The sequence below is a fragment of the Haliotis cracherodii genome, unplaced genomic scaffold, assembly GCF_022045235.1.
Source record: "Haliotis cracherodii isolate W230 unplaced genomic scaffold, xgHalCrac1.p SCAF_5, whole genome shotgun sequence".
In the NCBI taxonomy this organism is placed as follows: domain Eukaryota; kingdom Metazoa; phylum Mollusca; class Gastropoda; order Lepetellida; family Haliotidae; genus Haliotis; species Haliotis cracherodii.
In genome coordinates this window covers 22,939,952-22,952,844 of record NW_027266308.1, presented here as the reverse complement: position 1 = coordinate 22,952,844, position 12,893 = coordinate 22,939,952, and positions in this window count along the sequence as shown.

Here is a 12,893-nt window from a genome sequence, read left to right as displayed (position 1 = left end):
TACTGTCAACCGGTTAGATTGTTACCGCCACTATACCAGGTGAACCTGGTCTACCTGTATACAACCAACGTTTTCTACAGTGGGTGTCTGATACATTGTATGCCCAAAGTGTCTAGTCTCAATTCTACTCAAAAGCGATGAACAAAACTTGTGTAAGTATCGAATTGTTTTTTGAAACTACACATCTTCTTTGTATCGTGTCACACTTGCATTCATGCCACCTATTTGATGTTCACACATAATGTGTAAATGTTATTATTTATTTGATGTTTATTAATATCTATTAGAAAAGTTCGTTAAACTGGGTCACATCACTTGCTTGAAAACGGTGTTAGTATCTAAACCGAAATGTCGCATTAATTGTAATAAAGAAGTTGTATATCCATGGAACAATCTCCCTTGTTTGTCATGCCAAAAAGGGGCGGCCGGGTAGCCTAGTGGTTAAAGCGTTCGCTAGTCACACCGAAGACCCGGGTTCGATTCCTGACATGGGTACAATTTGTGAAGCCCAGTTCTGGTGTCCCCCGCCGTGATATTGCTGGAATATTGATAAAAAAAAACATTTCGTAAAACCACACTCACTCACTCACTCACCAACTTCTAAATGCCACTTAAAGAAGTTAACAGGGTAGGTTGGACTGTTTTTAGCTTTCCTTTATGTAAACATACATGTCCAGTGAAGATATGTCCCAGCCCTGCAAGGAGTCATGCGTTTACCGCTACGTGTCGCTTTTGTCGACTGAAAGGCCTGTGCAAGTCAGACGGACGGCCATTACACAACTTGAATAGGAATATCTTGTAGTAAAGATAGTTTATATTGCACCTGAGGCGTGGACTAACGTCTCTAATTAAAATACCAAGTCGGGCAAATTGTTCAGGTGAGGTGTATGTTTTGTGGCTTAACAGGAATTTATCGCCTCTATGGTCTAGTGGATAGAGTGTCTGCCCGAAGAGCGGAAAGTCTGTGGTTCGATCCCCGGGTATGTGACTCCGAAAGACTTTGAAAGAAGGTACTTGTTGTTATCTCTCTGGGATAATACAAGGTTTCCGTGTTAAACTACGGCATGGTATCTCAGTGGGCTAGCACTGTCAAACCGGCGTTAGACCGAACCAGTTCAAACACTAAAGCGTACGTGCAGGCACGTCACCATATGCAATATTCTTGAACGCAACGCTAATACCTATTTAATTTCACCGCACATGACATGACTAGGATCTCATTCTTGACGCTTGAATATTCTATTCTAATAGGACGAACAGTGTGTGGCCTGTAGAGCCAGGAAATATGTGACGGTAAGAGAGAACAATGCATATGATTCATACATCCCATGCAAACACTCCATGCAAACATCACTTCAGGCTTAGTCTGTCGAAGTGTAGCAACGTGAGAGAAAGTTGATTTTAGTGAGAGCTGAAATCCAGAAAGCATTGGAATAAATCGCAAGGATTTTGGATCTATTCGACAATACTTGAATGATAACTACTCTTTGATGTATGAAGAACGTTAATGCTCTCTCAAGAGCAGGACACATTTGAGTACGACATTTAACTTATTTTGTACACACATACGAAAGAAAATTACATCGACTGTTAATTTAAATTGTCGATAAGGTAAATACGAATCTCATTATAGGTTGATAAAATTAATATGAACGACAATACTATTAAGATTCAACTTTATATCAACAGCTCAAAAGAATAGCAACGCCCTTGCTACAAAATGGAGTCATTGAAGTATCTTTGTTTACTGATCTGAAAAGTCCCGGCATGTCCAACAACACAAAATGGGCAGAGCTTAGGGAAGAAGTAAGGGACGAAGACATCATTACTGCTATGAAGAACAAATATCCAGATTTTTACAAGGATTTCGAGAGACAGAAGAGCGATTCTCTGAGGTGTTCTTGTCGCTCTCGGGATGTTCCGGATTTTGGTGTAGATTGGTTAAATCGACCAATCTCTCCACAAGAAAGCTTCACTGACTGTGAAAGCGATGTGACACTGCTTGACATGTCCGACCTTGATGAAGATGTATCGGGAAACATGTCTTTCAAGGTGAAAGGTATGTTATTTACGGAACTGATTTTAGTTTAGGTTCCGATCTGTGTATTTGTATCCATTTGCTTCACTTCAAAACCTGTTCTCTTTGTGACTATAACCAACAAACAAATATTTCGTCATAACATTCATGTCATCACATGACGAAGATCACATTTCAATGACTACATATGTCTGTATGACTCCTATGGTGAGAATTCAACAACCTGGGTTTTTTAATATAGAACTATGTACCTATATATTTCATCGCGCTAAATTGAATTTAAAACCAAACTCACAAAGCAGATATACAAATGTATCTCAATTCCACCATGACAGAATTAAACGCGACCTCTTCCGTGTTCGCCAAGATGTTAAGTGAAGTGGCAAGTGTTGAGTTCATTGTTCACCGAATTAAGCAACCACCGGCACGGTCCATTTAACAAAGGTTGGAGCCGTATATGCTCAAGCATTGTTATTGACACCATTCCACTTTTCTCACATATATAACAAGCGGTGAAAGTATATAGTAATATAACATTGGAAGCCAGCGATAAGTGGGAACCCTTAAAGTAAATTAGGTAAGCCTTGCGAGTTTTAGTTCCTCATCGTACGTCACTATTATGACGTCAAGCCGCTCATTGTGACGCAGAAAATATGGTGTCACAGTCTGCCATAGAAAAAGCGCCAAAGTACAAGCTCGATTTGGCTCATAAGACTTGAAATACACTGTCGTAGTTTAGTTGATTTCTATCGTTTTCTCTACACACAATGTATTGTCACGCATACTTTGAATATTGTTGTTACTGTAACTTTACATTTTGGAACTTATAACAGTACATATTAATATTATTCTTTTAAAATGTCTACTGACATGATTGAGAATTAAGTACTTTTCTGTGATTATAAATACTGATTAGTAACTTCCGCGGTGATACGGCCGTCAAATGGAGTATTTCAATGAGAGGTGGTTACGGTCATTTCCTACCTCTGACTGACACTCAGAATTGGGTAATTTTCAAATTCATGGCAACATTTCAAATTACTGTTTGAAAGAAACGTGATCATAAGAATATTTATATTGTGGATTTGATGAACCACTGTTTGTATAAGACACGACGATATATCTCAACATGTGCATCATAATATTTTAACTTTATTAATTTAATTATCATTTGTTTTAACACTATCGTCATAGTGTATATTCGTTTATTAACTGATCTCATTTGGGTAAATACTTAAGGACTGGACTGTAGTATCAATTGTTGTAATTTCTGCGTATACAACCTTAATGAACCTTAACGATTTTAGTTTCAGAATACCAGATGACCTGTGTTCCGAGGGGAATTTGTCTTATCATTAACAATATGATATTAAGAGGCGGGGAATACCGGCATGGATCAGTTGGTGATGTATTTAAGTTGACAGAGCTCTTCGCCAAACTCCATTTCACAATAAGAGTAAAGGAAAATCTCAACAAATCTGACATGGAGAAGACTCTCCAAATATGCGCTGAGAAAGATCACAGTAGGCATGACGCATTCGGTTGTTTTATTTTAAGTCAAGGGAGTAAAGAGGGTATCGCAGCCTCTGATGGCCAAGTCGTGAACATAAACGATCTAGCAGCACCCTTCAAGGCATCAAGATGCCCATCCATGGCCGGAAAACCCAAATTTACTTTATCGAGTCCCCAAGAGGATCTGGTGTAATGGGTGGACTGACAATGGAAAATAAAACTAGATTAGTGCGTGAATCTGAAGATGACACGGTTACAAATTGCTGATAATGCCGATATTCTCATTGGGCACAGCATTTGCCTGGGCTATGACAGCTACGTAAATGTTAAGACTGGTAGCTCTTTCGTCTCCCACCTAACTAGATTCTTAGGTACTCAAAGTGACGAACATGATCTGTTAAGCTGCTTATCGATGACCGCCAATGACATGTCACGGATAACAGGTTGGGAAGTACGTCAGAAACAGGTACCAGTTTTCAAATCGACACTGACAAAGAAGGTATACTTAACAAGTGATCCTTCATGGATGTCGACTGCTGATACCACCCTGCCTTCACAGACAAATACCGTAGATTGACGTTCTTCTGTGTAATGTTCACCTGGTTGTGATCACAACTCAGGGAAGAAAACTTCCCACATTCCATTGTCCGTACTGATGTTTATCATTCCTCAAACACACTTGGCAAGAAAATCGAAAACAATGGCACTGAGGGCAGTATGTTAACTGAGGAAGAATTCCACCCAAACCAGGCATCAACTTTTGACTTGAATCTGAGACCTGAAGATTTGTCCAAAATAACCCGCAAATGTACCACCAAATCCTTGTCTCAAAGCTTTACCTTCACCCTTTATACACTCTAAGAAGGCGTGTGTTTTTATGTGATCATGTAATGTCTTTGTCGCTTTTCTTGACAAAGTATGAATTGGCACCATTAAATAGAAGCACATGTAACTTCCCACGGAAATTAGCAAGCTCCATCATTAGAAGTATTTTCAAAACCAGAGTTGATTTCATTTGCCCGGATGTCTTGTAGCATTATTTAGATGAAACCTCACGAGTGAGAATATGTAAAATGTGTATGTGTCGAAATTTATATTATCATTTTCTTGTTTGGAATAACTTAAAAAATGTTAAATTAGATCTTTACCTCCAGTATGATAGGAGCTTATCGTAACCTGTGCAAAAGTTATTTACAGTTAGATAAACCATTTTTATAGGATCTTGCTTCTATGGCTCGCAGATAATAAAACTGAAAGGTCAAGTCTTATTGGTGTTCAGTGTTCCCAACTGTGGCAGAATTATGAACAGTTCATACACGTTTACTTTAGCAATATATCCATGTCATGAGATATTTAATGAAGCAGTTGATGCAATAATCAGCTAATGACACAACGGTGACGAAACCGATTGCCAACAGTATGTTTGCCAGAGATTAAAATCGTTGAAAGGACATTTTCATGATTTAATAACTTTTGATGGGGCATTTTCTATATATGTTACCAAATTTGGAAAAAAAGGACATTTGGGATGACAATCAGTTAGTTTTCAAGAAGATAAACAGATCTGAAACCCTGTCATGGTGATGTTACAGGTTTTATTATAAAATCAAACGTTTACATAGCAAGAGTAGGTTAATGTGATACCACAGACGTTACTGCCTTCCACAAGGCAACCTTTGCACCTTCGTCTTCACGAATGTTTGCATTAGGATGCTAGAGCCAGGTCCAAGAAGGCTCTCTTGTTCTGGGTAATAAGGAAATACGCTGGGTCGCGTGCGTGCGTGCGCGTGCGCGTGCGTGTGCGTGTGTGTGTGTGTGGCTGCTTGCACTAGTCCGAATTAATGCCGATTTTATAGTGCTACACCAAATGAGATGCCAGCCGCAGTTTTAGATGAATACCCCCATCAGACACAGTATACTGACTCCGAACCGACCTGTCCTTTTTTTAGTCCCTTAATGCCGAGCGCCAGGCAGGGTGACAACAAGTACCATCTTTTACCGTGTTTTTGTGTGAAGCGGAACAGGAATGTTTAATGGCAATACATCGAAACAAAAATGGAATGATATATCCTATATGCGTTTTTAATACGAATAAGGCTCCAAATATACTCGAAATAACAATTCACCTGTAAGTACTTGAAATGTAACACCCTATGTCTATTTCAATAATGAATAATGTTCAACCTTTGAATATATCACTCAATATGCATCTTGATAATGCATAAAGCTCATGAATACAAACATGGAATATTGCACCAAATATGTTTTTTGACCATGAACAACGCAGCATGTTAGGTTGGCCTGACCACTTTGTTTCTGTGAAAGAAATGTATCAGTATATTATGTGCATATTTGTGTTATATAGTCTTTAAAGCTTCATACACAATGTTGATTATAATCCACACGAGGCAACGAAAAGATTATCATGACGACCTGTGAATACGACTATGTTTATTCTGGTGGTAGTGCGAAATCGCACCCTTTAGAAAATTACCAATACAACCCGAGAAACAATTCTCACGACCTGGATATGTGATAATGTGACTACAACGTCATTGCTACTACTGTTATGATTATATATATTTTGCATTCATTGATAGACAGGGGAGAAAGGTTATGTTTGTTTTTGAAAGAGCAACTCAGTGAACAAAATACCTTTTTGTTTTAAAGCATGCCGATCTCTGGAAGAGTGACGCCATTTGTCATGGACAGATAACAGTTCCAATAGAAAATCAAACTTTTTTCATCTAAAGCCCAGACACCACATCATTGTAACATATCTCAGACGGGTCAGTGAATGTTTCTTTGAGATCATATAATTTGAATTTGCTATTGGATACATTACAAAGAGTTAAGAACTGTTCATTCCAAAGCGTCTGTCGCCAGAGACATGAATACGTGCCAAGCCGATGACAGCCTATTCACCTCAACACTGTTGGCCAGACCAAGACTCACGATTATATAAGAGTGTACCTTTAAGACAGAGGTAAGGTTTATATTGTTTTAACTATGTTTCGTTAGTTCTCTAGTTCTATTTTGTAGCACACTGAGCAAGTATTTGCAGTTGATATTTTATTGACACGGAAAATTACGACTTTTTATTATATACGTATGTAATTGAGCTACGAGTGGTTGTTATCTTTTCAGGTAAGCAAGTTTAGAGTTGTTCACCTTTAATGCGAACACCCGGTATCATCACTTCTTGATTTTTATTCATAAATGCATGCTCAAAATCTGGCATCTCTCATTTTATTTAATAAACAGCGATGTTTGGAGTTTTCAATAAATATACGATATAACATATGTGGCTGAACATTTACAACAACGTACCCGCTTTTAGCAGAGATTTCTTGTGATAATGGGAAGGGCTTTGTCAAAAATGTGGACCTGCGCGCCTAATATATGAATACCTGCCATACACGATAAAAATATTTGGCGACACTATAACTCCATATTCTCACAGTGTTAAATAGAGATGAAAATTCACCAGTGATATTTCATGTGTCCTCTTTCTACCTCTGTAGATTTTGATCCCGCTGCTCGAATACGACAAAGATTCCTTCTTGATAACTTGAGCACAATCAACTATCTGGTTGATAGAAACTGACCGAGCATTTGATATTCGGTTGGGGTGGGATGGAGGGGTGTAGGCTACGATTTTTATGGAGACAAGATAACTTTTCAACTACATATTCAAAACTAGATATTCTTTGAATTAAAACCACGAGCCTATAAATATATTTGTTTAAAACAGCTTCTTGGAATAATGTATCTGGGGCAATGGAGATTTCCCTATTTAGACATGTACCATTTGTTCCCGTGTATTTTTCAGATGAACAAGTGACTGACTTTGCCTTTGCATTTGTTTGTGGCGAGTGCCACCGTTGGAGATAGATACGCTAAATTTTCGCATACACACATTGTATCATCACTAATTGAGTGTTTCATAAATACATGTTCATGTCAAAGCTGGAATCGTACAATCGACTCTTTTTATAGCAGAAATGTCTTATGATTATGGAAAGGGTTTGTCACTTTTATTAAGTTTTAGTAGTAGTTATAATATTTGGAATCTTAAGTCATCAGTGTACTCGAATCCAGAGGACCCGTGAAGACCCGAGCAACCCTGCTTGCCGTAAGAGGCGACTAACGGGATCGGGTGGTCAGACTCATTGGTGAGGTGAAATGGGGTTTAACGTCGCGTCCAAGATTATTGCACTTATATAGCGATCAGGCTCAGGAGTTCTTCAGCTACATCGTGGGGCGTCTGTCTTTTGAGGACTTCCACCGCATCCTGCTGCCTGCCCTGCAGAAGGATCACCCTCACGTGGTTGAGGCGCTGATCTCGGAACTGGATAGACTGGAGGAGGAGCATGAGGAGGAGCAGTGCGTGGCCTGTAGAGCCAGGAAATGAGAGATATGAGAATCATAGGAATAAAGAATTTTTAAGTAGTGAACATAAAAAAAATTATATTTGATCTTGGAGCAGTTATGTGACTTATCAGCTCTTTGTTCGCGATAAAAAAAAACAGGTTCCATGTCCTTTGTAAGAACTGGGACACAGATTTGCTGTCCTTCCAGTTTTCATGTTTTAAACTAACGTTTGTTATTCTTTGCTGTCTAGCATAAATGGCAGACCTATGTAAATGGTTATAACTCGTTTGTATAAGTTATTGCTGCGGATAAATACCCTGGGCGCGCTATAAGTTGTGTTTTTGCTTTGGAAATATGTGTTAAGTCTTACGCTTTGTGTAACATTCCAACCAAATTCTACTTGTTTGTAAGAAATTTGAAGGTTGATAGTGTAGCCTTAGTTTTATGATTTTCAACATACATGTATGATTTGAGTTGATTTTTCGGATTTATTAATCCTGTATATTCACATATCGTATACTTTGCAATAATGTTTTTTCACGAGAAACCGTTTTCTGTATCAAAGTCTGAAAGTTAGGAAGTATAACATAAAGCTTTGTCGTTGAAGAAACTGTTCAAGGCAGTGTAAAGTCCATTTTAACGACGTACTCCAGAAATGTATTTACAAAGATGTCATAAAACACATTGCTTGGATCTATGCTGTCAAAGACTGTTGCAATCAGTTGTATAGGTAGTGAATTGATGAACACTAGCACGTGCTATTTAATTCTGTCTATTTTACAAGGCAACACTTACCCTGGCGAACACCAGGTGTCATCACTGATTTCCAGTGATCCATTCATATATTCACCACTATTTTGCCTTTTGCGCCCAGATTCGCGGACGATCGAGGCTAATTATTCTGTGGCCTGGACGTTCAATATTTACTAGGCCATGGGTACTGACAATGTAAATACAACACATGCTGATAATAGCAAAATTGTTTGAATCCGAGATATCGATATCACAGCTCCCATTTTCTAGTTTATTTATTTAGAATTAACTTTATTTTCATTTTAGTGCCACGTAAACAATTATTTTACAGAACCCAACATCGAAACGAAGGTAATGTTTTTATTCAATACACAGATGCAATGTTAAGAGGAAAAACAACAAGGTTTTACTTAAATGAATCGATTTAGCGGAATATCCATATATTAATAACGTTCTTTGAACTCAAGTTAAGAAACAAAACAAACAAACAAACATGTCGTACGCAAATTAATAGACCGAAGTAACGTTTAAGAATTACAATGACAGCATAAGTTTAGAATAACAACTTGTGTTGACAGAGTCATTCGTTCGTATATTCTACTTTTCTAGTGCCCGGTCTAGGAAAATTTAGTTGTAACTTCAGAAAGTAAGCTTCAGACATTCAATTGAAAGGCCATCGTGTGTATAAATAATAACATAATAAAAAATAATTACATTTATCAGACTGATGAACCTCGGGGTTTTAAAATCGAAATGAAAAACGAACGTCTCACCACCATATGATCTTCGTCCAGGAGATGTTACACGCCTCACTACCATATGATCTTCGTCCAGGAGATATGTTACACGCCTCACCACCATATGATCTTCGTCCAGGAGATATGTTACACGCCTCACCACCTTTTATCTTCGTCCAGGAGATATGTTACACGCCTCACTACCTTTTATCTTCGTCCAGGAGATATGTTACACGCCTCACTACCATATGATCTTCGTCCAGGAGATATGTTACACGCCTCACCACCATATGATCTTCGTCCAGGAGATATGTTACACGCCTCACCACCATATGATCTTCGTCCAGGAGATATGTTACACGCCTCACCACCTTTTATCTTCGTCCAGGAGATGTTACACGCCTCACCACCATATGATCTTCGTCCAGGAGATATGTTACACGCCTCACCACCATATGATCTTCGTCCAGGAGATATGTTACACGCCTCACTACCATATGATCTTCGTCCAGGAGATGTTACACGCCTCACTACCATATGATCTTCGTCCAGGAGATATGTTACACGCCTCACCACCATATGATCTTCGTCCAGGAGATATGTTACACGCCTCACCACCTTTTATCTTCGTCCAGGAGATATGTTACACGCCTCACCACCATATGATCTTCGTCCAGGAGATATGTTACACGCCTCACCACCATATGATCTTCGTCCAGGAGATGTTACACGCCTCACCACCATATGATCTTCGTCCAGGAGATATGTTACACGCCTCACCACCTTTTATCTTCGTCCAGGAGATATGTTACACGCCTCACTACCATATGATCTTCGTCCAGGAGATATGTTACACGCCTCACCACCATATGATCTTCGTCCAGGAGATATGTTACACGCCTCACTACCATATGATCTTCGTCCAGGAGATATGTTACACGCCTCACCACCATATGATCTTCGTCGAGGAGATATGTTACACGCCTCACCACCATATGATCTTCGTCCAGGAGATGTTACACGCCTCACCACCATATGATCTTCGTCCAGGAGATATGTTACACGCCTCACCACCATATGATCTTCGTCCAGGAGATATGTTACACGCCTCACCACCATATGATCTTCGTCCAGGAGATATGTTACACGCCTCACTACCATATGATCTTCGTCCAGGAGATATGTTACACGCCTCACCACCTTTTATCTTCGTCCAGGAGATATGTTACACGCCTCACCACCATATGATCTTCGTCCAGGAGATATGTTACACGCCTCACCACCTTTTATCTTCTCCAAGGAGATATGTAACACGCGTAAACCTCACATACATTTTATCTTCGCTAAGGAGATACAGTTTGATGTAACACATCCCACCTACATATGATCTTCGCCAAGGAAATACAGTTTTATGTAACACGCCTCACCTCATATGATATTTACCCAGGATATATATTGATATGTAAGGCAAAATATGAAATTCCATCGGACATCATTTTGGTCACTGATGCGTCAAATTTGGAATTGTCCTCTACATGTCCACTATAACAGGTTTTGATAGCTTTACTGAGATATTGAATGCTGTAGCCCTAATCAAACAGGTTTATTCGTATGTCCTATGGCTCTCTTTGAAATCTTCGCAGAAAGAGCATGCTCGATTGTACCTCAAAAGATGTGAAATGTAGACACGAAAGGCTGGAGCAGCTGGAATAGTGCTCGACAAAAAGGAAAGTTGACTATTGGAAAGTTGCAGTCATACCTCTTGTCGTTCAGTTTTATAGGGGATTTTGTATGGACACCAGCTATTTTTTCAGCCACACCTGATAAACGCGATTTTTTATATAGAGACTACGAGCCTAAATATTTTTTTTCAAGCATTCTAAGGGACAATGTTTTTCGAAAATATCCCAGCAACACACACAACCCTGCGATGTTTTCCAATTTTTTTATGCTTTTAATCAAGGTGCTCAAGTGATTTCATGTACTTCCATTTTCTTGCAATAAAGATCCTGATTATCGATCGGATCTTCTTGACTGAGCGCCGCCATTTTGTTTGAGGAAAATGCAAGTGAAATGAGAGATGGAATCTGATTGGACACTGGTGGCGCTGTGATCGAGACACGAAATATTCTAACCCGGATCTTCACGAGGCTATTTTGCTTGAAATACTATCTTGTGTTAACCGAGTGTTATGGACGGAGTGGCGATTTGTTACTTAGGCATCGTTTTCATATTTACATGCGATTCCAAACATCCAAGTTGTGCAATCGCAATTGCAAGTGCTGGAGAGGCCCCTTACAACTTGTACAAAAAGATGTTCTGCAGTATAGCTGTTCAACTCATTCACAAACATATAATCTTCGCCAAGGAGATATAGTTATTTATCTCACCTTACAGTAAAATAGTGTCTTCTGAATGGTTAAGAAGCGGACAATTATTTTCTTTGTAGCCCGCTCATGCAGCCCGCTGTGAATTCAATCGGAACACATCTCAGGTAACTTTTATATCTCGAATATGTAGTGTTGAGTTGAAATGAAGCTGTGTGAATCCGAATGTATTTGGTAAAGAGAAGTTACTCGGTTCGTTTTGCGTCGTCTTCCCTTCGGGTTGTTTTTTTACTGAAGGATATGTATTCCGCACATGTTGATGAGTGTCGGTAAGATAAATTCGTTGTCATCTGATCCCTCGGGGCATATGGCGTGATGTACCCTTGTGTGAGCCTATGTACCCATCGCCCGACACACAGGGTACATAGGCTAACACACAGGGTACATCACACCATATACCCCTCGAGATCGGTTGACAACTTATATTATATTACCTTACATTAAACTAGTAGTTTCTGATTGGTTAAGGAGCGTGCAGTTATTTTCCATGTAGCCCGCTTACAGGTACAAATTTCATGTAGCCTGCTGAGTTATTCGAAACAATTTTTTGGCAACTTGCTTATCTCGCATAAGTATAGTTTCTGAAATGAACCGATGTTTTTCCGAATGCATTGGGTAAAGGGAATTAAGTCGGTTCGTTTGCGTCGTCACTTGGAGTTTTGCAAACTCAGCGAAACTGCTTACATATATTTCGGAACCGTATGAATGAATGTCGGTACGACAGACTCTGGTGTGATGTACCCTGTGTGTGAGCCTGAAGGCGCGGGGTACATGGGCTTACACACAGGGTACATCACACCAGATTCTTGAAGTGTAACAACATGCCTGACCCACACACGCTCTTCGACCAGGAGATATGCAGTAGATACGGTATGCGATGGGCATTTGGTGTTTGTTTTCGATCCTGGTGAAATGAAATTATAAATCATCTGGTATCCTAACCTCAAAAAAACCCATAGAAATGAATAAATTGGTAACGTTGAAGTTGACGTTCATTGAAAAATGTGAATAACAAGTATATACAGGAGACATAGTAGAAGGGTTTAGAAGGAGGTTTTGTGTTATGATTAAATTCTCCTTGATAGCTATATC